General features: G+C 47.3%; 1 long non-coding RNA gene across 1 annotated transcript; it reads left to right on the top strand.

The window, feature by feature from the left end:
* Positions 1-24,268, top strand: LOC147124893 (uncharacterized). The gene is made up of 2 exons (XR_015079181.1): positions 1-105; positions 23,160-24,268. It is a non-coding gene; the product is annotated as an uncharacterized LOC147124893 (long non-coding RNA).
* The last annotated feature ends 413 nt before the right edge of the window (positions 24,269-24,681 follow it).

Raw genomic sequence — 24,681 nt, 5'->3', positions numbered from 1 at the left:
GAAATGCTTTATGCAGCCAGAAACAAAGTAAGGGTGAAGATCTGCTACCTAATGATCGGTGTGAGTATTCTGGCGTGTGTGGCAATGGTGATCTCAGGAAAGAAGGTAAGTTGATCGCTGACCTGTATCCAGGGAGGCTGCTCAATGTATCTGTCGTGTAATCATTTTTATTACCCCGCTTAAGTAAGGATTAAGTAAAGTTGAGGTGAGATTATATTTACGCCATTTTATGATCCTGTTTCCCCATGATCCTGTTTCAGCAACCTCCGTGTGCCACTGTCCGTCTTTTTAATCTTCACGTTGGGGCCCTGATCCCGTTTGTGCTGCTTTTAATACAGGGACCCAGGGTATATTGTCTCCTTGGTCTATATCATTCTGTGCCCTTTTTAAATGCACGTAAAAAGGTCCCACAGCACTATTGCAAGGAGAGCAAGGCAGTTCTCCTGGTGTCTTGGCCAAAATTTACCCCTCAGCCAGTATCATTAAAAAACAGATTACCTGGTCGTTTATCTCACTGCTGTTTGTGGGAACTTGCTGTGCGCAACTTGGCTGCCGCATTTCCTACATTACACCAATGTCTGCACTTCAAAAAATACTTGATTGGCTGTAAAGCACTTTTGGGATGTGATATCGAAAAGGCGTTGTAAAAATGCAAGTTCTTCCTTTATAAGTACTTTGAATTGAAAATAATTATCCCATGCCCAGTCCCTCCCCAAACATCCAAAGTGAAGGTATCTAACGTGGCTTCATCCCACAGTTAGACTGCACCCGCTGTGAAGTCTACTAGACTCAAGCTTACCTCCTGAAGGTGGCCTCACGCCTCTTGGCATTGTACAGTTACAGAACGTATCACCTCCAGAGTTATATCGTTAGTGTTGTGCCAATTGACATCCAAAAGTGAGAATGTAACTGCCCATTAAATGGTCAGATCAGAACCAGCAGACGTGAATTACAGCTTTAGGAAAGAATTGTAAAATAGAAAATTATCAAAAGTCTGGGTAGGACATTTAAAAAGGGCTAGAGTTACTCTACCAGGCTGTACCATATCACTCACTGGAAGGAGTCACCGCGGGACACACTCATTAGAAGGAGATACATTATAAGGAAGTCGAGGGCCAGGAGCGAGGACGGGACCCAGGGGCGAGGTCGTGGCCCAGGAGCGAGGTCGGGATCCAGGAGCGAGGACGAGGCCCAAGGGCAAGGACGAGGCCCAGTAGCGAGGACGAGCCTAGCAGCAAGGTCGAGGCCCAGGAGTGGCGCAGCGTGGACCAGCAGCGGGGTCGGGAGGACCACATTGCAGCCTATGAAACCCAGGCAGAGAGAACCTGTGGGAAGGAGGGAGGAGGACAGTTGGAGTATGTTTGTGTGTATGTGCTAGGCCGATGTAGCAGAGCCTGGTCTCCAATCATCTTGGATCTCCTTGCCATTGGACCAAAACCTTGCTCTGTCAAGCCCGTGTGGTAGCTGGTGTACAACGGCCACACCACATTAAAAGAATTTACACACAGGCATCTTCCACCCTTTAAAATGAAGTTCAGGACCTGGAACGTCAGGACCCTCATGGACAACCTCAACAGCGACAGACCGTGTTCACAGAAGAATCACAGAAATCACACAGTGCAGATAGAGGCCATTTCGGCCCATCGAGCCTGCACCGACACATATCCCACCCGATCCCCGTAACCCCTACACCAACACATATCCCACCCTATCCCCGTAACCCCACGTATTTAATCCCCCTAACACTAAGGGTCAATTTATCATAGCCAATCAACCTAACCCGCACATCTTTGGACTGTGGGAGGAAACCGGAGCACCCGGAGGAAACCCACGCAAACACGGAAGAAACCACTCGGAGTCACGGGTATGATGTGATATGAGAGAAATTTTATTACAAACATGCAGGGAAGAGCCTTCAGTGTACTGAAGCCTCTCAAATTTACAATGGTTGTGGCAGTTTATTTATACATAATCAGCTGTTAATTACCAGTTACGTAGGCTTTGGCAGATGCTTCCCGCTATCTCAACTGTCCCAGACCCAAGGTCCTTACTTCTGCCTTTCTGCAGTTTTTATCTTATCCAGTCTCCAGTTACCATTATCTTTGTTCATTGATCCTGATTCAAGGTTTTGTGAAGAAACTTTATTACAACTACTGATACTGTTAAATGCAGACACTACGCTTTGGTCTGGTTTTGGTCAAGCATCCCATCATGCCTTGCAGTTACAGTAACATTTTAATAGCATGGCTTCTAACACAACTATAATATACATGTAAAGGTTATCCAAACCTACAGGTTACCCTATCAGTTCCTCCTGTTGGCCCCTGGTCAGACCTCGTCTGATCCCGGTAGAACATACCTAAATCCCTGAATTCTTTACCTGCTGGATTGTCCAGGGATCCAACTGGACTCCCGCAAGTGTTAAATCCATAAATTACATGGTCCTCTTACAGCCTCATCGATGTCCTAGTGACATTGGCTGTGCTTGGGACCCAGTCGGCCAGATTTATATAGCATACATGTCCCACGTTTCCCCAGTCTCTGAGAGTGGCACCTTGGCTACTGACACCGGGGCGTATCCCCTATTTGACATCATCACCATTTGCACCACTTGGGATATCATCCATTTTTAATAGCAACAAATGCATATACTGATGATAAGGACGAGCATGGAGGCGATGGCGGCTGCCATTCTACCTATGTCCCACCAGTTAGGCTGTCTTTGGCCCTCTCCCACTGGGCCTATGGCTGAAGCTCCCTGCCTTTTAGCTCCCAGCCTTCTCGCCGTTCTTTTGGTCAAGTCCACCTCCACCCTTCCCCGTGAGGGCCTGTTTAGTCCATGCAATGTATTCTATAGTGGTTTTCAAGGCCTGTTCCACCGCCACCCTAGCGGCCCTCCCTGGTGTATCATCCACACTCACCTTGTCATCCCTCCATGGGCTGAAGACCAGGCCGGCGAGGGTTCTGCCTGGCAGATGGAAATCTCCCAAGGTGAGAGAGTCTGAAACTTGAAGGCGAAACGTATGCTTATTTGCACATACCAATCCTCTGTAGAGGTAGTTCTTCTCGTCAGTCAGAAAACACCACTGTGTCGGAGATGCCTGAATTGCCCTAAAGGCTCCTTCCAGAGGCTCTACAATCACCACCACTGCTGAGCCCTCATCTATCAGTTTCAGGGTGTTACAGGTACACATTATGTAGTGCTCCGACTCAGTACAGCACTCATCCGTGGTCATGAGGGTGCCATTCTTGCCAGGTGCTACGTATCCGCGGGTACCCACCCGGTACGCCGATTCGCCTCTGACCACTCACAGAGACTCTACTTTACATCCCCCCTGATATGTCCCATTCTTGTGCCCCTGTGGCACCATCATTAGAAATCTAAATGCATCCGCTGGCCCCCCGCCTGCTGGTCAGGTTACCAAGAGCTCCTGTCTATCTTCCTCCCAGTTAATCAGATTGAGACTGCTGACTTCCTTCTGCGCATGCTGGGGCACCGTCGCGAACCTGATGTCTTCAGTGTCTGATTCAACACTATCAATCAAGTCCCAAGCCAACATGTCACATGCTTGCCCCTTGGACTGTAAATCAGTCGCCTTTATTACGGCTTTCCCTAGGACCTTTATACCTCTCTGTAACCCGGTTCCCTGAGCTGTGAACCGCAGGCCCTTGGTGCTTTCTTGCGCCACCCAGGAGGCATAGCTGTCCAGGCCCGTGATTTGCCATGAATTTAGGACCGAGTTGGCACTTCCAAACAAGCCCCCCACTTCCCCTAATATACTCTGTCTCCGCCGCCCCTTGTGGGCACCTACTTCGGGGACTATGCGTTCCTTATAATCACTAAGTAATCGCTGCAATTTATGCTTCGTCCAAGTAATTGATGCTGGGTGATCACCACAATTGGCCTCCAATGCCGGCACTATACTGCTCAGGTTATAAGTTACTTCTAAAGTGATTATAGTTACATCATGTAACAGTGCCTTTGGGCCCCCGACCCTGATCAAGCCATCTGTTGGAGGTGGCACCGTGGTGGGACATCGCGACGGCTTTTGATATCCACATGTTGTTAAATCAAAGCATCTTATATCAGTACATCCCAACCGCTGAAGAACATTGCTACACAATTCTTGGCAATATTGTCCCTCAAGTCCTGGTTCCCAAATGAATGAGGGTAATTTAGTCCACCCTGCTAAAATGTTGACGGTACTGATGATCACACCCGTCATTTTTCCGCGCTGCCCCTTGTGTGGCGAGCAGGAGGAGTATGACTAACGTCCAGGTCCGGCGTCATCATATATGCCAGTGACCATTATATCTCCATCAATATCCACGCTAGTTTGTAGTTTTGTATAATTGTCACTTCAGGGTCTGATATCAGGGATCCCGACCGAGTTGAAGGGGTCTGCTTGCGTGATGCCGGGATGGACCTCAAGTTCATCTGACCAACCGCCCGGGGCGCAATACCCTGATCTTTCCCTTTGTGATGGGCAGGGAGGCCGTTTCAATCGGACTGGTTGTCTGGGGGCAGACAGTTAATGGTTGCTGCCACAGATAGAATCCCAGTATCCATGTCCCATATTACATTTGGGATTTATTTTCCATACGTTGGTCATATGGGCACATGCGGTGACCCGGTCCATGATCCATATATTGGGTTTCTTTCCCCATTCCCCTTTTCCCCCCTGTGACAGTTACATGTATTGTCCTGGATGCAAACAAGTACTTTTATCGATGTGCACGGCGGGCGCCTCCCACACTCCCATAATTGTCAGGAGGGTGATCGCCATCACGGCCGTCCATGAGGCCGCCATTGTGAGAGAGGTTTATCTGAAACAAAGTAATTAAGAGATCTGCTGCTAGCTTTCCTGTTGGTAGAAACAGAATGTGAGTCATACGGCTCAACCTGGGACTAATGTTTCCACCTACCCCCCTTTGTATGTCCAAACGCACACATGTATCGCTGGTCATTAGGACCGCGTAAGGCCCAGACCACCGAGGCGCCAGTCCCGGTTTGGACGGCATCCCTTTTCCCACTTTTGGGAGGCCCGATGACTCGGGTTCAGGCCCGCGCCCATGTCGATCTGCCGCTTCTTGCTGCTGCTTTACTTCCACTTTCATCCCGTGAAGCTGTTTACATAGCTCCGCTACATACCGTGTAATTCTATCCCTCAGCGGCCCTGTTTCACTACACCCTTCTATCACCCCTTCTGGTAATCTCAAAGATTCCCAGTCATTAATTTATACGGAATCAGTCCTATTGTCCGGTTGGGGGTTGCCCGCAACCTCATTAATATGGTCGGGAGGACATCCACCCAGTTCTTAACCGTGCTCACAATTGCTTTTGCTATAGCCGCTTTCAGGGTTCTATTCGTACGCACCACCATTCCGGAACTCTGAGGGTGGTAAAGTATGTGGAACCTCTGCTTTACCCCCAATAACTGACATGCTCTCTTCATGACCCTACCCGTAAAGTGGGTCCTCTGGTCTGAATCTATTTATGGGGGACCTCCCACCGAGGTATCACCTCCTCTGCCAAGATTCTTGTGGCCGTATCGGCGGTGCAATTTCATGTTGGGAAGGCCCCTACTGCTAGTTCACACTGATGTTCTTCTCCTTCCGTTAATATGCCGCCTGCAGGGTTTAATCCACCGTCTTTAATAATCTGTACGGACTTATCCTTTGGGATAAATACCACTTCCCACGCTGCTCTTCGGCTATCTGATACTGCTCTTAACCTTCCACTATTAAGTAGGGTATTGTTTATGTGGTTTGTGGGTTTCCCCCTTGATCATGACGGGTGTCATATCGACCCTCCCGCAATCCTGTTTGTGTCTAGCCCATACCTCTAGAAATTGTGAACACATAAGCCCAAAGATGCCCTCAGCCATCCAATCTAAATTCTATGTAACTCTTCACTTAAACTTCAATTTCAATTCCTCTAACAGGTACCAGTGTGTTTAACTCTATTCTGATTGTTTCATTAATTGGATAGTTTCTCGGTGGAGTATGTGTCAATGCAGGGACACAAATGTCTCCAAGAGAAAGCTATCAATTTACTATTCGTAACTACACTTTTCTGACTTTCACTAGAAAGCTAGGAAAATTCTCATTTGGTAGTGTAATTTTCCTGTTTCTATCTTACACCCTCAATCGCTTCCTCTCTCCATTTTACACATCCCATTAATTACCATTCATATCTCATTCATGAGCCCTGGAGGAACTTTACTGTCCAGTACAATATTTAAGATAGAAAACATAGCTCAAACATTCCCACTTGGTCCAAGTTATTAACACTTTTTATTTATCATTATTTTAGAGGATATTTTATTTTCCCAAAAGTAACCCAATATATAGTGCTTAAGTCCATTTTGTCATTTCAAAATTATCCCTAAATCCAAACAGCAGTATTGTTGAACTGACAGGTTTTGTCAATGTTCAATTTCATTTCTATCAATTTATTTTATCAATTCCAATTTCAGAAACAAGTGATTCCCAGGCTGGGTGGTTTACACGGTGTTTTATCATTAGAGACAGAAGTGCTACAATTAGTTTACAAGGTAACTTTCATATAACAAAAGAAAGCAGAGAATCCATTGTGGCCCTGTTGAAGAGCCCAAGGAGTTAATTTATCAAATCATAATTTTCCTTCCATCACTGTTTTTGAAATATTAACTTAAAATTAAGAAACTTAAATTTAATAATGTCCAATATCTTTAAATTTCATTCAGCAATACTAAAGTTGTTGCTTGGTGAACTTAAACAGCTGTCAGTGGAAAGGGTTAACTCCTTTGTAGGTTTTTAAGAAGGCGGAGTGAAACATTAGGGCAGCACGGTGGCATAGTGGTTAGCACTGTTGCCTCACAGCGCCAGGGACCCGGGTTCGAATCCGGCCTCGGGTGACTGTCTGTGTGGAGTTTGCACATTCTCCCCGTGTTTGCGTGGGTTTCCTCCGGGTGCTCTGGTTTCCTCCCACAGTCCAAAGATGTGCGGGTTAGGTTGATTGGCTATGATATAAAATTGACCCTTAGTGTTAGGGGGATTAAATACGTGGGGTTACAGGGATAGGGTGGGATATGTGTTGGTGCAGGGGTTACGGGGATCGGGTGGGATATGTGTTGGTGCGGGCTCGATGGGCCGAAATGGCCTCTATCTGCACTGTGGGGTTTCTGTGATTGTCAGGCGCACACAATTGCGTTACTTCACGTAAATTTAAAATAAACTTTCCCGAACGAAAAAGACTTTTACACTTTAACTAAACACGAACAGAACAGATAAAACAAAACAAATTAGCACATGCTTGCAGAAAACAGTACATTACATCATATTTCTTATTGTTCTTTCTTCAGATGCCTTTCCAAATGACTGTAAAAACATTGAATACAACTGGAGAAAAATTAGTTTTTCACATTTAAACAAATTGCTTTGGAAGATTTCACCATAGCAACCGCGACTCCAAGTTTAAATTTTAGACTGAAACTTAGAGAGTCTTTTGTTAAACAAACTTTTTGTTTTTCTCAGTTTTTCCACACTAGCTTAACTTAAATTGTATTTTGAAGTTTTGTTTCAATTCTGGGTGCGCAATCTTATTCGCACATTCTTAAAACTTCCAAAATCCAAGACAAGACAAAAGGGTTAAATGCTTTTTTTAACACAGAGCTAAAACACACAACAGACATTTTTCTTTTTTTTAAGGACAGACTTTCAGACAAAAGGAATACTGTAGCTTCTTAAACATGCACAGTCAGGAAAACTTTCACACTTTAACACACACGTTCACACAAACTGAAATTCCAGCATTTTTTAAGGTTCCTTTCACTCAGCAATCTTGTGCTTTATTTGTCTCGGCACAGACATTAATAACTTCCATGTCGGTAAAACTTTAAATTTCTCTTTTTTTCCTTTTTTCTTCAAATTGGCGTCTCAACAACTTTCCCTGGCTTTCTAAATCCCTGTTGTTTTTTTCCTTTGCTGAGTTTTCAGATTGGTTAGCCTGCAAATTAGATCTTTTGTTAGAAATAACAACAGAAAATGCTGGAAATACTCAGCAGGCAAGGCAACATCCGTGGAGAGAGAAACAGGGTTTGTTAGGGTGGCTATCTGACGCCTGGCTTCCTCAAGATTCTGCAGTGCGGAGCCTGCCTGAACCGTGTTTACACTCTGCTGCTGCATGATTGCAGCAGATGAGGCAACTTGACACTGCAGAAGCTTGATCTGATTTTGTTGTTCTAACATTTTATCATTCTGCGTGAGGATAACATCATCATCTCGCTCCCATTCTGCTGCCTCTCTTTCTAAATCTTCCCAATCAACCTCCTCACTATCATTCCTTCCACTATGCACTGACATTACCTTCATTATAGTGGCACACTTGGCACCTACCTTTTTTAACTGTTCCACTAACTCCACTTTTTCCTTCTCCCGTGTGGCTCCAATCTTACACATTTTTCAGGTGGACCTGACAAAGAACCACTACAGTTTTCTCCTCCTTATTCTTGTTCTCCTTACTCCACCATTCTTTCTGCCGGTCGGGAACCCATTCAGGATTCCAGCTTTCCTTTCCCATTCTTTTTATTACCTTGTCATGTTTATTTAACAAATACTCTGTTATGGATTCCTGAAGACCCGGCTTTCCCTCGGCCATCTTACCTACTTGACTCTTTAGAAATCTCCTACCCCAGAGAGACACCCGTTAAACTCTTTCCCCTGGCCCTCTCCTGACCGTCGGTGACCACAACCACTTTGCAATGTTGCCTTCTCTCTCTCACATGACAGCCATTCTGACTCCATATTGTTCAAGATCCCTGATAGTCCGAGGGACCGCTCCGTGCCCACAGACCTAACTACTGGGTGGTATAAATTAACGTACTCACCCCACTTTGTCTGTTGGTCCCAGAACGATGCCCTTGTTTCGGTACTAGCAGCGGATCCTGCCGACTACACCAAGATGTTGTGGAAGAAACAACTTGGAGTCACGGGTAGGCTGTGATATGAGAGAAACTTTATTAGAAGTATACAAGGGAGAGCCTTCAGCGTTCTGAAGTCTCTCAAATTTACAATGGTTGTGGCAGTTTATTTATACATAATCAACCATTAATTACCAGTTTGGTAGGCTTTGGCAGATGCTTTCTGCTATCTCAACTGTCCTGGACCCAAGATCCTTACTTCTGCCTTTCTGCAGTTTTTATCTTATCCAGTCTCCAGTTACCATTATCTTTGTTCATTGTTCCTGATTCAAGGCTTTGTGAAGAAACTTTATTACAACTACTGATACTGTTAAATGCTTTGGTCTGGTTTTGGTCAAGCATCCCATCATGCCTTGCAGTTACAGTAACATTTTAATAGCATGGCTTCTAACGCAACTATGATATATACATGTAAAGGTTATCCAAACCTACAGGTTACCCTATCAGACCGGAACGCCGTACTGCTATTGTTGCCCGGGAGCTCAGATGTTTCGACATAGGCATCGCTGCCCTAAGCGAGACCTGGTAGGCAAGGGAAGGCCAGCTCAAGGAGCAAGGCAGTGGTTACACCTTCTTCTGGAAAGACAAACCTGAAGAACGCCGTGCCATAAGAAATGAGCTAGTTGAACGTCTCAGAGACTCCCCTTGTGGAATAAACGAACACCTCATGACTCTATGGCTCACCCTAGCCCGGAACCAGTGCACCATGGTCATCAGTGCATATGCCCCAACACTGGAAGCCACAGACGAGAGAGAGAGACTGTATCAAGTATGGAAATACTGTACTGTGCTGTACCAAGTGTAGACATCCTGACAGAGCAAGATATCAGCTGAGTGGGATCAGTCCAAAAATACTTGAATACCTCTAGTTTTTAGTTTGATGTATTGAAGCAAATTTGCTTGCAATTGATGCTGGAACTCACAAAACTTCAATAGCTGGGGACATTTGATCGGGCCAGGTTCAACAAATTGCAATTCTGTTGTAGAAAATACTTCATGTGTGATGCGCCATCAATTACTCAAAAGACTGAGGTTAAGCGAGTAACAACCAGGCTTTTATTAACTAAAGAATGAAGGTCTAGTCTCGAGTGGTCGACCCGTCCAGAATACTAAGGGACTGGGAGGTAGTCACTTATATACCTGGAATAGTGGGAGGAGTCAGCCGAGGCATGTCCAGACCTGTACCTAGTGGAATACACATACACATACAGACAGGTATAACAGTGGTTTACCACATTCACCCCTTGTTTAAAAATGAGTCCGGCGGGGTGAAGTGTATTTAAAAGTTCGTGTATTGGAGTCTCTCCGGAGGTCTTGTCTGCCGCTGTGATCGACGTGGTGACGGCAGGGGTGGTGGAGCTTCCGGCGTCGCCTCCCGTGTAGGCTGGGGCACTGGAGTGTAGTCCTCGTGGGTGACGGTCCAAGGCGAGCCGGCTGCTGGGGTTGGATATCGGGTCGTGGGGGGGGGTGGTAATGGGTAGTGGGTTACAGCGGTCCCCGAGGGTGTCGTGGGGGGGGTGGTAATGGGTAGTGGCTTACAGCGGCCCCCGAGGGTGCGAGGTCTCGTATGGAGACTGTGTCCTCCCGCCCGTCCGGGTACGCAATGTAAGCGTACTGGGGGTTGGCGTGGAGGAGGTCGACCCTCTCGACCAGGGGGTCCGTTTTATTGGTCCTCACGTGTCTTCTCAGTAGTACCGGCCCTGGGGACGTCAGCCATGGCGGTAACGCTGTCCCCGATGTGGACTTCCTTGGGAAGACAAACATTTTCTCGTGAGGGGTGGCATTGGTGGCAGTGCAGAGCAGTGACCGAATCGAGTGGAGCGCATCGGGGAGCACCTCCTGCCAGCGGGAGGTCGGAAGGGCCCTAGACTTTAAGGCTAGTAGGGCGGCCTTCCAAACTGTTGCATTCTCTCTTTCCACCTGTCCGTTCCCCCGGGGGTTGTAACTGGTGGTCCTGCTTGTGGCTATACCCCTAGCGAGCAGGTACTGGCGGAGTTCGTCGCTCATAAACGATGAGCCCCGGTCGCTATGGATGTAGCTGGGGAAACCGAACAGGGTGAAGAGGCTGTTCAGACATTTAATGACCGTGGCACTGGTCATGTCCGGGCAGGGGATAGCGAACGGGAAACGGGAGTACTCGTCAATGATGTTGAGGAAGTACACATTGCGGTCAGAGGAGGGGAGAGGCCCTTTAAAATCGACGCTCAGGCGTTCGAAAGGGCGAGTGGCTTTTATCAGGTGGGCTCTGTCTGGTCTATAAAAGTGCGGTTTGCACTCAGCGCAGACTTGGCAGTTCTTGGTCATGGTCCTGACCTCCTCAATGGAGTAAGGCAGGTTGCGGGCCTTGATGAAGTGGAAGAACCTGGTGACCCCCGGGTGGCAGAGGTCATTGTGGAGGGCCCTCAGCCTATCGATCTGCGTGCTGGCGCAGGTGCCACGCGATAGGGCATCTGGGGGTTAATTGAGCTTCCCAGGCCGGTACAAGATCTCGTAATTGTAGGTGGAAAGTTCGATTCTCCACCTCAAGATCTTGTCATTTTTGATTTTGCCCCTCTGCTTGTTGTTGAACATAAAAGCAACTGAACGCTGGTCAGTGAGCAGGGTAAATCGTTTTCCGGCCAGGTAGTGCCTCCAATGATTCACAGCCTCCACAATAGCCTGGGCCTCCTTCTCGACCGCGGAGTGTCTGGTCTCCGGGCCCTGGAGGGTTCGTGAGAAGAATGCCACAGGTCTCCCCGCCTGATTAAGGGTGGCGGCCAGAGCGAAGTCGGACGCATCGCTTTCCACCTGGAAGGGGATGGATTCGTCCACTGCCTGCATGGTGGCTTTGGCAATGTCCTCCTTGATACGGTGGAAGGCCGAGCGGGCGTCTGCCATCAGGGGAAAAGAGGTGGATTTGATCAGCGGACGGGCTTTGTCTGCATAGTAGGGGACCCACTGGGCGTAGTAGGAAAAAAACCCTAGGCACCTCTTCAGGGCTTTTAGGCAGTGGGGCAGTGGGAGTTCCATAAGGGGACGCATCCGGTCCAGGTCGGGACCGATGACCCCGTGTTCCACAACACAGCCAAGGATGGCGAGGCGGCCTGTGCGGAATATGCACTTCTCCTTGTTATATGTCAGTTTCAGGAGTTGGGCGGTGCGGAGGAATTTCTCGAGGTTTGCGTCATGGTCCTGCAAGTCATGGCCGCAGATGGCCACATTGTCTAGGTAAAGGAAAGTGGCCTGCAGCACGTTTTGATCAACCATCCGGTCCATCTCCCTTTGGAAGACGGAGACCCCGTTGGTAATGCCAAAGGGAACCCTAAGGAAGTGATAGAGGCGGCCGTTTGCCTCAAAAGCAGTATACTGGCGGTCTTCGGGGCGGATGGGGAGCTGGTGGTACGCTGATTTCAGGTCATTGGTCGAAAAGACGCGGTACTGCGCGATCTGGTTGACCATGTCAGCTATGCGGGGGAGTGGGTAGGCGTCCAGCAGGGTGTAGCGGTTTATTGTTTGGCTGTAGTCGATGACCAGGCGTTGTTTCTCGCCAGCCTTAACGACCACAACCTGGGCTCACCAGGGGCTGGAGCTGCCCTCAATAATCCCCTCCTTCAGGAGCCGCTCCACTTCGGTTTTGATGAAAACCCTGTCCCCGGCACTGTATCGCCTGCTCTTTGTGGCGATGGGCTTACAGTCGGGGGTGAGGTTAGCATACAGTGGGGGGGGTGGGACTCTGAGTGTGGAGAGGTTGCATCTGGTGCGCGGCGGGCAATTTGGAGGCTGCTGGCTGCGGACTGTGAGTGGGGGGAGGGGGCCACCATACGCCATCGTAACGCTTTTGAGGTGGCACTGGAAATCCAACCCCAGTAGAACGGCAGCGCAAAGTTGGGGCAGGACCAGGAGTTTAAAATTATTGAACACAGTCCCGTCTACTACTAGTGTCACCACGCAGTAGCCGCCAATGTCCGCTGACTGGGACTCGGCGGCCATAGAAATCCGCTGGTGCGCAGGCAGGACTGGGAAAGAGCAACGCCGCACCGTGTCGGGGTGGATGAAGCTCTCTGTGCTCCCGGAGTCAAAAAGGCAGTTTATTGCATGGTCGTTTACCTTAACGCCCATTTTGGACCGAGCTAGTTGGTGCGGTCTCGTTTGGTCCAGCGTAACAGAGGCCAGCGTAGGGGTCGGTGTGTCGCTGCGGGTATCAGATGGGGGGGGGTTGGCGGCCTGCTGCGTCCCGGCTGGTGTCCAAGATGGCGGCGTCCATGATTCCCATGTGGCTGGAGTCGTCCAAGATGGCTGCTGCTGCGGTGGTTCGCACATGGCTGGGGAGGCCCAAGATGGCGGCCCGCACGGCCCACACGCGGCGCTGTTGGGGGCCCAAGATGGCGGCTCGCACGGCCCACACGCGGCGCTGCTGGCGTTCGGGGTGGCTTTGGCCTTGCAGATGCTAGCGTAGTGTCCCTTTTTCCCGCAGCCCGAGCAGGTCGCATTCTTCGCCGGGCAGCGCGCTCTGGGGTGTTTGGCCTGGCCACAGAAGTAGCATTTCTGGCCTTGGGATACTGCTGTCTGGCTTTGGGACACTGCTGCGGTGGTTGGGCCATTGTTGGGCTGTGGCTGGGGTGGCACGGTGCTATGGGGCTGTCCTACCGTGTCCCAGGTTGTCGTTCCCCGCGGCGTCCACGGTGCAGAGGAGTAGGCATCCATGCCTCGGTAGGCTGCGTCCAGCGTTAGTGCGATTTCGGAGGCTTTGTCGAGGGTGAGGTCACTCTGCTCCAGCAGTCGCTGTCGGGTGTAGTTGGACCTGTGGCCCGCTATGAAGGCATCCCGGATCAGTTCCTCCGTGTACTTAGTGAGCGTTACCGCCTTACACCCACAGGCCCGGCCAAGCACGGACAGTGCTTGGAGGTATTCCTCAGTCGATTCCCCAGGTTGTTGCTTGCGACTCCCCAGGAGGTGCCTGGCGTAAACTTCGTTCACAGGGCGCGTGTACTGGGTCTTGAGGAGCTGGAGGGCGGCTGTGTACGAGGTCGCGTCCCGGATGACTGAGTACACTCGGTGGTTCACCTTGGAGATCAGGACAGACAGTTTGTTCGCATCCGTTATGACCGCAGTGGAGGCAGTCAGGAATGCCTCGAAGCACATGAGCCAGTGAGCAAACTTGGTGGAAGCGTCCGCTTCCCAACTGTCCAGGTCCAGGCATGCTGGTGTGAGGATCTTCTCCATTATAAAAATTTAGTTAATAAAACTGATGCGCCATCAATTACTCAAAAGACTGAGGTTAAGCGAGTAACAACCAGGCTTTTATTAACTAAAGAATGAAGGTCTAGTCTCAAGTGGTCGACCCGTCCAGAATACTAAGGGACTGGGAGGTAGTCACTTATATACCTGGAATAGTGGGAGGAGTCAGCCGAGGCATGTCCAGACCTGTACCTAGTGGAATACACATACACATACAGACAGGTATAACAGTGGTTTACCACAATGTGATACTAGAAAAGTACAACGGTTTGGGTTGTTTGGTTGTAATCAGTGTTTAAATCGCCTTAAATATGATGTTTTAAATCCTTTTTCTTTATCTGATGAAGAGAAACTGAAAGGATCCATGAATAAAGTGTGGCACTAACGCTGGGAGTGCAGAATGAGGCTGTCATCTCTCAGCTCTGTTATGAATTGGAAATTCTGAACGCTGCCTGGGTAACTGTGAATGAGGGATGGTGGAGAAAGATCAGAGGTGCCGAGGGAACTGGGTCATGGAGGCAGACGCAAAACACCAGGCCAATAAATTCTAATAACTAGAGTAGTCTAGGAAGAAGGTGAGCCCTTACGGAATGAAGCGAAGATGAATAGGAGACAATAAACCTGCTAAATCACTGCTTTTTGCAGCCTTTTGCCAGTGAGGACACTTAAAAATACAGTATCCGACGTTCAACGCCCATCACTGGTGCCGTGAGACTCGACATTACTAAAGCAGATGGTTCTAGACAAGCAGAAGGAGCTGAACCCTCCTCTATTTCTAGAAATTTAGAGAGACAAGAATGGAAATTTGTGACATGCCTTTGATCGCTTTGAAGGAGTCAGTGAACACTGGGGCGCTTCTGACAAACTGCAACCATGGAGGTGCAGTCCCATATTAAGGAAGAGTGGCACAGCCATATCTGGAAACTACAGACCTATTCAAGAGTCACACCTGGGGAACTACAGACCCATTAGAAAATCACACCTGGGAAAAGTAGCACAGTGGTAATGTTAGTGGACTAGTAATCCAGAGGCCTGGACTAACGATCTGGTTGGACGTGAGTTCAAATCCCACTATGACAACTGGGGAATTTAAATTCAGTTAAATAAATCTGGAATAAAAAAGTATCAGTAATGGTAACCATGAGACTATCAGATTGTCGTAAAAATCCATCTGCTGTCTTTACCTGGTCTATATGTGACTCACAGCAATGTGGTTGACTTTTAACTAGCAAGCCACTTAGTTGTAACAAACCGCTACGAAAAAGAATATATCTGGACGGACCACTCGGCAGCGGCTATGGACACAGCAACAGCACACCCAGCCCAGTCGACCCTGCAAAGTCCTCCTCACTAACATCTGGGGACTAGCTGTCATACAGCAACAGCCTGACATAGTCATACTCACAGAATCATACCTTCCAATCAATGTCCCAAACTCCTCCATCACCATCCCTGGGTATGTTCTGTCCCACTGGCAGGACAGACCCACCAGGGGTGGTGGCACAGTGGTATACAATCAGGAAGCAGTGGCCCTGGGAGTCCTCAACATTGACTCTGGACCCCATGGCTTCAGGCCAAAGATGGGCAAGGAAACCTCCTGCTGATTACCACCTAGTTCCCTCAGTACTCCTCCATGTAGAACACCAATTGGAAGAAGCACTGAGGGGAGTAAAGACACTGAATGTACTCTAGGTGGAGTACTTCAATGTCCATCACCAAGAGTGGCTCGGTAGCACCACTACTGGACGAGTCCTGAAGGACATAGCTGCCAGACTAGGTCTGCAGCAGGTGGTGAGAGAACCAACACGAGGGACAAAGCTACTTGACCTCGTCCTCACCAATCTACCTGTGGCAGATGCATCTGTCCATGATAGTATTGGTCGCAGTGACCACCATGAAGTCCCGTCCTCACACTGAAGACACCTCCATCATGTTGCATGGCACTACCACTGTGCTAAATGGGATAGACTCAAAACTGGGTATCCATGAGATGCTGTGGGCCTTCAGCAGCAGCAGAATTGTATTCCACCACAATCTGTAACCTCATGGCCCAGCATATCCCTCACTCTACCATTAACATCAAGCCAGGCGACCAACCCTGGTTCAATGAGGGTTATAGAAGAGCATGCCAGAATCGGCACCAGATTTACATAAAAACGAGGTGGGAAGCTGGAACACAGGACTACATGCATGCTAAGCAGCATGTTTATAGACAGAGCTAAGCAATCCCACAATCAACGGATCAGATCAAAGCTCTGCAGTCCTGCCACATCTAGTCGTGAATGGTGGTGGACCATTAAACAACTGACAGGAGGAGGAGGCTCGCTGAACATCCCCATCCTCAATGATGGCAGAACCCAGCACGCGAGTACAAAAGGCAAGGCTGAAGTGTTTGCAACCATCTTCAGCCAGAAGTGCCGAGATGATCCATCTCGGCTTCTTCCTGAGGTCCCCACCATCACAGAAGCCAGTCTTCAGCTAATTCGATTCACTCCACATGATATCAAGAAATGGCTGAGTGCACTGGATACAGTAAAGGCTGTGGGCCCCGACAACATCCCGGTTATGGTGCTGAGGACTTGTGCTCCAGAACTAGCTGCGCCTCTAGCCAAGCTGTTCCAGTACAGCTACAACACTGGCATCTACCCGACAATGTGGAAAACTGCCCAGGTATGTCCTGTCCACAAAAAGCAGGACAAATCCAATCCAGTCAATTACCGCCCCATCAGTCCACTCTCAATCATTAGCAAAGTGATAGAAGGTGTTGTCAACAGTGCTATCAAGTGGTACTTACTCACCAATAACCTGCTCACCGATGCTCAGTTTGGGTTTCGCAAGGACCACTCGGCTCCAGACCTCATTACAGCCTTGGTCCAAACATGGTTAAAAGAGCTGAAATCCACAGGTGAAGTGAGAGTGGCTGCCCTTGATATCAAGGTAGTGTTTGACTGAGTGTGGCATCAAGGAGCCCTAGTAACATTGAAGCCAATGGGAATCAGGAGAAAGACTCCATTGGCTGGAGTCATGCAAAAGAAGATGGATGTGATTGATGGATTGCTGCAGGAGTTCCTCAGGGCAGTGTCCTAGGCCCAACCATCTTCAGCTGCTTCATCAATGACCTTCCCTCCAATATAAGGTCAGAAATGGGGATGTTCCCTGATGTTTGCACAGTGTTCAGTGCCATTCACAACTCCTCAGATAATGAAGCAGTCCATGCCCGCATGCAACAAGATCTGGACGACGTTCAGGCTTGGGCTGATAACTGGCAAGTAATATTTGCGCCACAGAAGTGCCAGGCAATGACTATTTCCAACAAGCGAGCGTCTAACCACCGACCCTTGACATTCAACAACATTACCATCACCGAATCCTCCACCATCAACATCCTGGGTGTCACCATTGACCAGAAACTTAACTGGACCAGCCACATAAATACTGTGGCTACAAGAGCAGGTTAGAGGCTGGGTATTCAGCGGCGAGTGTCTCACCTCCTGACTCCCCAAAGCCTTTCCACCATCTACAAGGCACAGGTCAGGAGTGTGAGGGAATACTGTCCACTTGCCTGGATGAGTGCAGCTCCAACAACACTTAAGAAGCTCGACACCATCAGGACAAAGCAGCCTGCTTGATTGACAACCCATTCACCACCTTAAACGTTCACTCCCTCCACCACCGGCCAATGTGACTGCAGTGTGTACCATCTACAAGATGCACTGCAGCAACTCACCAAGGCTTCTTCAACAGCACCTCCCAAACCCGCAACTTCTGTCACCTAGAAGGACATGGGCAGCAGGTGCATGGGAACACCACCACCTCCAAGATCCCCTCAAAGTTACACACCATCCTGACTTGGAAATATATCACTGTTCCTTCATAGGTACTGGATCAAAATCCTGGAACTCCCTCCCTAACAAAACTGTGGGAGTACTTTCACCACACGGACTGCAGCGGTTCAAGAAGGCTGCTCACCCTTACCTTCTCGAGGGCGATTAGGATTGGCCAATAAATGCTGGCCTTCCCAGCGATGCCCACATCCCAGGAATGAATGGAAAAAAACTACAGACCCATTAGGGACACACCTGGGAATTACAAGACCCATTTGAGAGACACACCTGGGAACTACAGACCCATTAGAGAGACACACCTGGGAACTACAGACCCATTAGAGAGACACACCTGGGAACTACAGACCCATTAGAGAGACACACCTGGGAACTACAGACAATTAAAGAGTCACACCTGGGAATGACAACAACTACTTTTATTTATTTAACTTAGAACAACATCTTAAAGCAAAAGAATGGACGCTGAACCAAGGGAAGTCATAGCAGGGGCGACCAAAAGCTTGATCAAAGAGGCGGTTTTGAAGGATGGTCTTAAAGGAGCAGAGGGAGGTGGAGTGGTGGAGGGTGGAATTACCAGAGCTTGGGGCCTGGGCGACTGAAGGCACGATGATGGGGTAAAGGGAGCAAGAGATGCAGCAGGGACCAGAGTTAGAAGAAATGGAAAGTTTGTGGGGGCAAAAATAGGGAGAGGTAAAGGGATTTAAAGATTAAGATGAGCATTTTAAATTTAAGGCATTTGGGCACTGGGAGCCAAGGACAGGGTGATAGATGAGCAGGACCTGGTGCAGGATAGGATATGGACAGCAGAGCTTTCGATGCGCTAAAGTTGCAGAGAGTGGAGGATGAGAAACAGGACAGGAGAGTATTTGAGTAGTCATGTCTGGAGGGTTCAAGAGTGGTGGAGGAGAGATAGATTTGGGTGTCATCAGCATGTAAAGGAAATAGCCATATTCCAAGAGATACACCATCCTATGAACAGAATTTTGACTTTATTAAAACATGAAAACTGGGTTTAAAAATCTAAAAGCCTCAACGACACAGGCTGTAAACAGAATACAGGCTTTTGAGATAAGATGTGTTGTTAACACAAAGCTGTAAAAACCATACAAGCTTTTGAAATGGGAATTGGTTGTTGACACTGAAACAATGGCCCTATTGAAGCAAACCATTGGAGTTTCCAGAAAGTCTGAGCTTTGGAAAGAACACAATAAGATTTACCCAATTGAATTGTTTTAAACAAACACTTTGTAAACAGGCACATGAAATGGCATAATGGTATAATGTTAAGGTGTCATAAAACAACATTTCAGGAAACAGAAACTCAGAACATTAAAAAACCATATGCCTTCATAAATATCACATCAAATGAAACAAGGAGACATGACGTCTGTAAAATAACCAACTGAGGTAGCTAGGAAGACAATCAAATACTCGGTTGAAGTGTTTTCAATTTACATGTTGTAAAATATACAAGCAGAAGATTTTGTAGATATGATATCAATAGATGCACCAAGCAATCACATGGTTTTTTATTGAACTTGGAACACATAGGAGACGCGAAGTCTGCTTCCAACCAGCTAAGGTGATTGAAGAATTGAATGGAAGTCCTTTGTAAAAATGGCATCAAATAGATACATATGTTATAACCGTTTTTTATGATATGTTTTGAATACCTACACAGCAGACAGAATTCTGCAAGCTAGCAGCTGAATTGACAGTAAGAATAGAAAGAAATCAACAGAGAAATGACTAGAGATAATTAGCTTACATCAGCAGAAAACTTCAAAGGATATACCACTGCAAAAGGGTAAAAAAATAGAACTTTCAAATACAAAGTCAGAAGTCGCTGAAAGGGGCAAAGCAATTCTCTCACTCTTCAGAGGCAGGCTCTATAAGTTTTTAACTCTGAGTCTCGGGGATCAAAAAGGTACCTTTATTTGATTTTGGTGGATATCCTGGATTAGAAATAAGTAGAAATGTAAAAATGTAACGAAGTTAAGATTTGAGAATAAGGATCTCTGAGAATAAGAATTGTAAGCTATTTGTATTTTGAACTGTTAATGTTGCAACTGAATTCACCAGCTGTTAACTACATGTCGGTTCTTTAATAAATCTATATATTTTTAGAATTGTCTCACAGAGTACTTCTGTATCAAACTCGCAAACTCAATCTCTGTACTCTCTTTGGTGAGGAGTTACGGAATTCTGGGGGTGTATTCCGGACCCTCATAATATCCGGAAGGTTACAGTCTAGTTAAACTTATTAAAAGTGCTATCTGAAGGATGGTAACAGCTTCAAGTTGTTCCTTTCCTTTAGGGAGAGATAATGTGGACCTGTAGCCCGAATTAAGCGTTTTATAGGATTCGGCTACCTCTAACTTTAGTTGAAGGCGAACGTCTGGGGAATACACCTGATCAGGGTTGCCCGAAAAGGGCTAGGACTAGTAATTATCCTTTCAAGCATACATATGGAAGCTGAAACTATTTTTGCAGATGGTGTTGCCAAGAGGCAACATGTAGATGAGGAAGAGGAGGAGGCCAAGGATAGATCCATGGGGACATCTGGAGGTATCAGTGCGGGGGTGGAAGGAATAGCCTTGCTGGAGATGCTGTGGCTACAATCAAATAGGCAAGTATGGATCCAAGCAAGGGCAGTCCCACTGAGCCATACAGTGGAGGAGAGATGTTAGAGGAGGATGGTGTGGACAACCATGTCAAAGGCTGCAAAGAGGTTGAAGAGGGACAATGCACCACAGTCAGCCTCACAGAAGATGTCATTTGTGACTATGGTTTGTGCCATTTCAGCACTGTGGCAAGGACAGAAACCTGATTAGAGATTCAAAGAGGGAATTGAATGAAAGATCTGCACGGATTTGGAGGCGACAACATGTTCACAAACTTTGGGGAGGAAAGGGACATTGGAGATAGGGCGATAGTTAGCAAGTACCAAAGGTTTGAGGGTGAATGTTTTGAAGAGGGGGTGATGATGGTTTTGAACGGGAAGGGAGATAGTACCTGAAGAGAGGGCACCATAGACCCATTAGCCTGACATCAGTAATCAAGAAACTAATAGAATCATCAGAAACAAAATGGAAGACTATCTGCCTGAAAATAACCAAATAAATGATCAGCACCCTGGCTTTAAAAGTAGATTTTCCTTCACCAATGTCATGAGTTTTTGTCAAGAGATGAGACCCCAAATTAACAAGGGGAAGCTATATGGTATAGTGTATCTACACTTCCAGATAAACCCTGTAAGTGACCTAGAATCCTAGTCTCAATGCAAGGTAGTCAAATTTGCAGACAGCACCAAGCGAGCGAGAGGCTTGTGTACTCAGAGTAGACAACCAAGATTTTGCAAAGAGCTCAAGCAGATTTACACCTGAGCTGACCAGTGACATAAAAAGGGTCAATATGGACAAATGCAAGGTGCTCAATATTTCAAGTAGAAATAAAAGATCCACACACTGCACAAATGAGATAGAACTTCCACAGGGGGATGTTGAAAGAAATACATTAGAGGGCTAGTTGATTTATTGCTCAGCCTGATCAAACAGTGTGAGGTTGAAAGGAAATAGAAAGAAAAAGAAAGACTGGCATTTATATAGCGCCTTTCACGACCTCCAGATGTCCCAAAGCTTTTTGCAACCAATGAGGTATTTTTAGTGTAGCCACTGTTGTAATGTAGGAAACACAGCAGCCAATTTGCGCACAGCAAGCTCCCACAAACAGCAATGTGATAATGACCAGAGAATGTTTTTGTTATGTTGATTGAGGGATAAATATTAGCCAGGACACCGGGGATAACTCCCCTGCTCTTCTTCGAAATAGTGTCATGGGATCTTTTACGTGCACCTGAGAGCAGATTGCAATAACAAAGTGAATATGATGTCAGGTTATCGTGCCCAATGAGTTGAGAATTCATGTTGAAACTGTGCAGTTGTCCAGTCTAACCAAGCCTGGAGTACTGCATGTAGTTCTGGTTGCTGCAACATAAGGTAGTTATTCTAGCTGAGAGAGGAGCTCTGAGGAATGACTTAGTAAGCTCGGGGTCCTCAACTTTGAATAAAGCAGTCACAGCAGAGACCTGTATCGAGGTATATAAGATATGTTTGGGTTGAGCAAGTAAACTTAAAACAATCCATTCAGATATAGCAGTGTAGCAGGATGTCATAGGGCCAGTTTTGTGAAGGGCAACTTTGGAACACCCAACAGGAAGCATTTCTTTATGCAGAGCAGTCAACAGCTGCCAGTCAGGATGGCTGAGAACATGGATTTACTTCAGGGTCAGCTAGCTGCTGTAATGGAAAGGATGCTGTTGCAGCAGGGCTGGTACCCTGGAAGTGTGAGATCAATTGCGCTGAAGGGCGTTCTTCAATTGAACACAGCGGCCAGGATTCTTCTCCCCGTTCCTGCCTGCTTCCACCTTACCACCTGACCTGTATTCCCCTCTCCCTGCCACCACCGGGACTTTCAATGGTCTCTCCTTCCCTGTCTGTCACATCCCTAGAGGATTTCCCTCCAGTCCATCCCAGTTAATGCTGCTTCCCATGGTTGCCATGGGGAAGGTTGTAATAGGCTATGGAAGTAGCAATAATGGCCCCGAGGTCCCCCTGTGGCAGGAGAGGGCCTTGCTGTGGCCTCCTCTCCCTCCATTATGGCCCCAAACACTGACCTACTGAAGGCCCTGGTGTTGCCAAGCCCTTCAGTGGGACAGTTGGCCCAATCTTGGGCGTTCCTGCCCCTTTAAGATTCCTCATTGGTGACTGTGCTGCAACACCATCTTTCACACTAGCAGCCTCCACCTTGGCAGCGGGAATCCCATTGGCAACCCCTCTCCCCACCCACTCCCATGCATCAATGGTGACTCCCGACCTAGGGAAATGGATTGGCATTGGGGCGGATTCAGAGGGTGGCAGAAAACCCGCCTCGTCCAAACTCCACCCTAAAGAGCAGAACCATGGCCGCCCTGTGGTCTCGACCTTGTGAAATCCTGAGGATGTTTCTCTGGCGTATAGATTGCTTTCTAATTCAAATCAGTTGGATACTGATAATCGGAAACAAAGCTTATTCATGACACTTTGTATTCCTACAGCAGACTAAATTTTATGTCGCTTCTATTTCCAAATTACAGGCTTTTAAAAATCAAGAGAACCTCACCAAATTGAACTTGGAGAAAAAAGCAAAATTGAAGGAGCAGTTTGAGCGAGAGAATGCGATGGTCGCAGGAAAGGCAGAGTAACTGGGAGAAGACGAACTGTACCAGTTTACCCCTGTTTCTATTGGCGGGGCAGAATGTTTGAAGACAAGCAATAGGGATTAGCAACAACTGGCTCTGAAGCAAGTCAGCACACAATGGTGACACCTAGGACTGCTGCACTAGTACTCAGCAACTTCTGCATACTTGTTCTGCAAAAGTAACAGATTCACCGTCATTCCCGCATTAAATTCCTTAGCACTTAGAAATTATTATTCTGAAATAAGATTTTGTGATTGTTCCGGTAATGTTATGATCGTCAAATTAAACCGGTTTATTGGGCATAAACACAATGAAATGCCGGTTCCAACTTTTCTAGCAGAGCTGTTAACTCATTTAACGGGTTAATGTCTCCACTGACCAGACCGAGGAATTTGAGGCATATTTTCAGGACCTATGTGTCCTTAACACAGATGCTCAGACCACACCCTGCTAAATCAATAACCTTGCAGACCTCTATTCTGGCACCCAAAGTGTGGTGTAACAATGTTGGTCCCAGCTCAGCTCTGATGTTGGTCCCAGCTCAGCTGATGATGTTAGCAAGACTTGGAGAGGCAGTCTCACATTAACTATCCTCCCTGCCCGTCTTAGTCTTTTATTTCAGATTTCCAGCATCCGCAGTACTTTGCTTTTGTTTTATTGTAACTCCTCCCTTTTTAAAATCTAGTTGGCCTCCTGCAGTGCCGTTTAATTTTAGTCTAAGTAAGAACAGCGAATATCCTATCAGCTCTTTTCAGTTGAGGATAAAACACAACGGCAGTGAACCAGGCCAGTAAGCCACACTGTGAGGCCGCATTTCAGCACCTCCAAACACTGTCCTCCTCCCGCACAGGGAAACCATTCTTTGGTCGTGAGAGTCAGCCTTGTAGGCTCAATGTATATCATGCTTTAAATATGGAAATATAGCAATAGTAAATCAATTTAATATTTGTATGAGATTCTGGTTTGACAGTTCTTGTGAATATCTGAATAAAGTGTTATCTTTATCTCATTGTCTAAATGTCTTTTGAATGTGTCTTTGGTTTGTTTCTGAAGCCACACCTTTAATGTAGTTAATTTTTATTTGTTCTTGGAATGTGGGTGACACTTGCAAGGCAGTTTTTATTGCCCAAATCCAAGTTGACCGAAAGGAACATAGGAACAGGAGGAGGCCGTTCAGCCCCTCGAGCCTGTTCCGCCATTCAATGAGATCATGGCTGATCTGTATCTCAGCGCCATCTATCCGCTTTAGTTCCATAACCCTTGGTACCCTAGCCTTACAAAAATCTATCAATCTCAGTTTTGAAATTTTCACTTGACCCCAGCCTCAGCAGCTTTTTGGGGGAGAGAATTCCACATTGCCACTAATCTTTGCCTGAAGAAGTGCTTCTTGATTTCACTCCTGAATGACCTAGTTTTA

The sequence above is a fragment of the Somniosus microcephalus genome, chromosome 1 (assembly GCF_052327205.1).
Source record: "Somniosus microcephalus isolate GS21.2 chromosome 1, FLI_Smic_1.0, whole genome shotgun sequence".
Classification (NCBI taxonomy): domain Eukaryota; kingdom Metazoa; phylum Chordata; class Chondrichthyes; order Squaliformes; family Somniosidae; genus Somniosus; species Somniosus microcephalus.
Note: the sequence above shows the minus strand (reverse complement) of the source record. Positions and strands in the feature narration are given on the sequence as shown.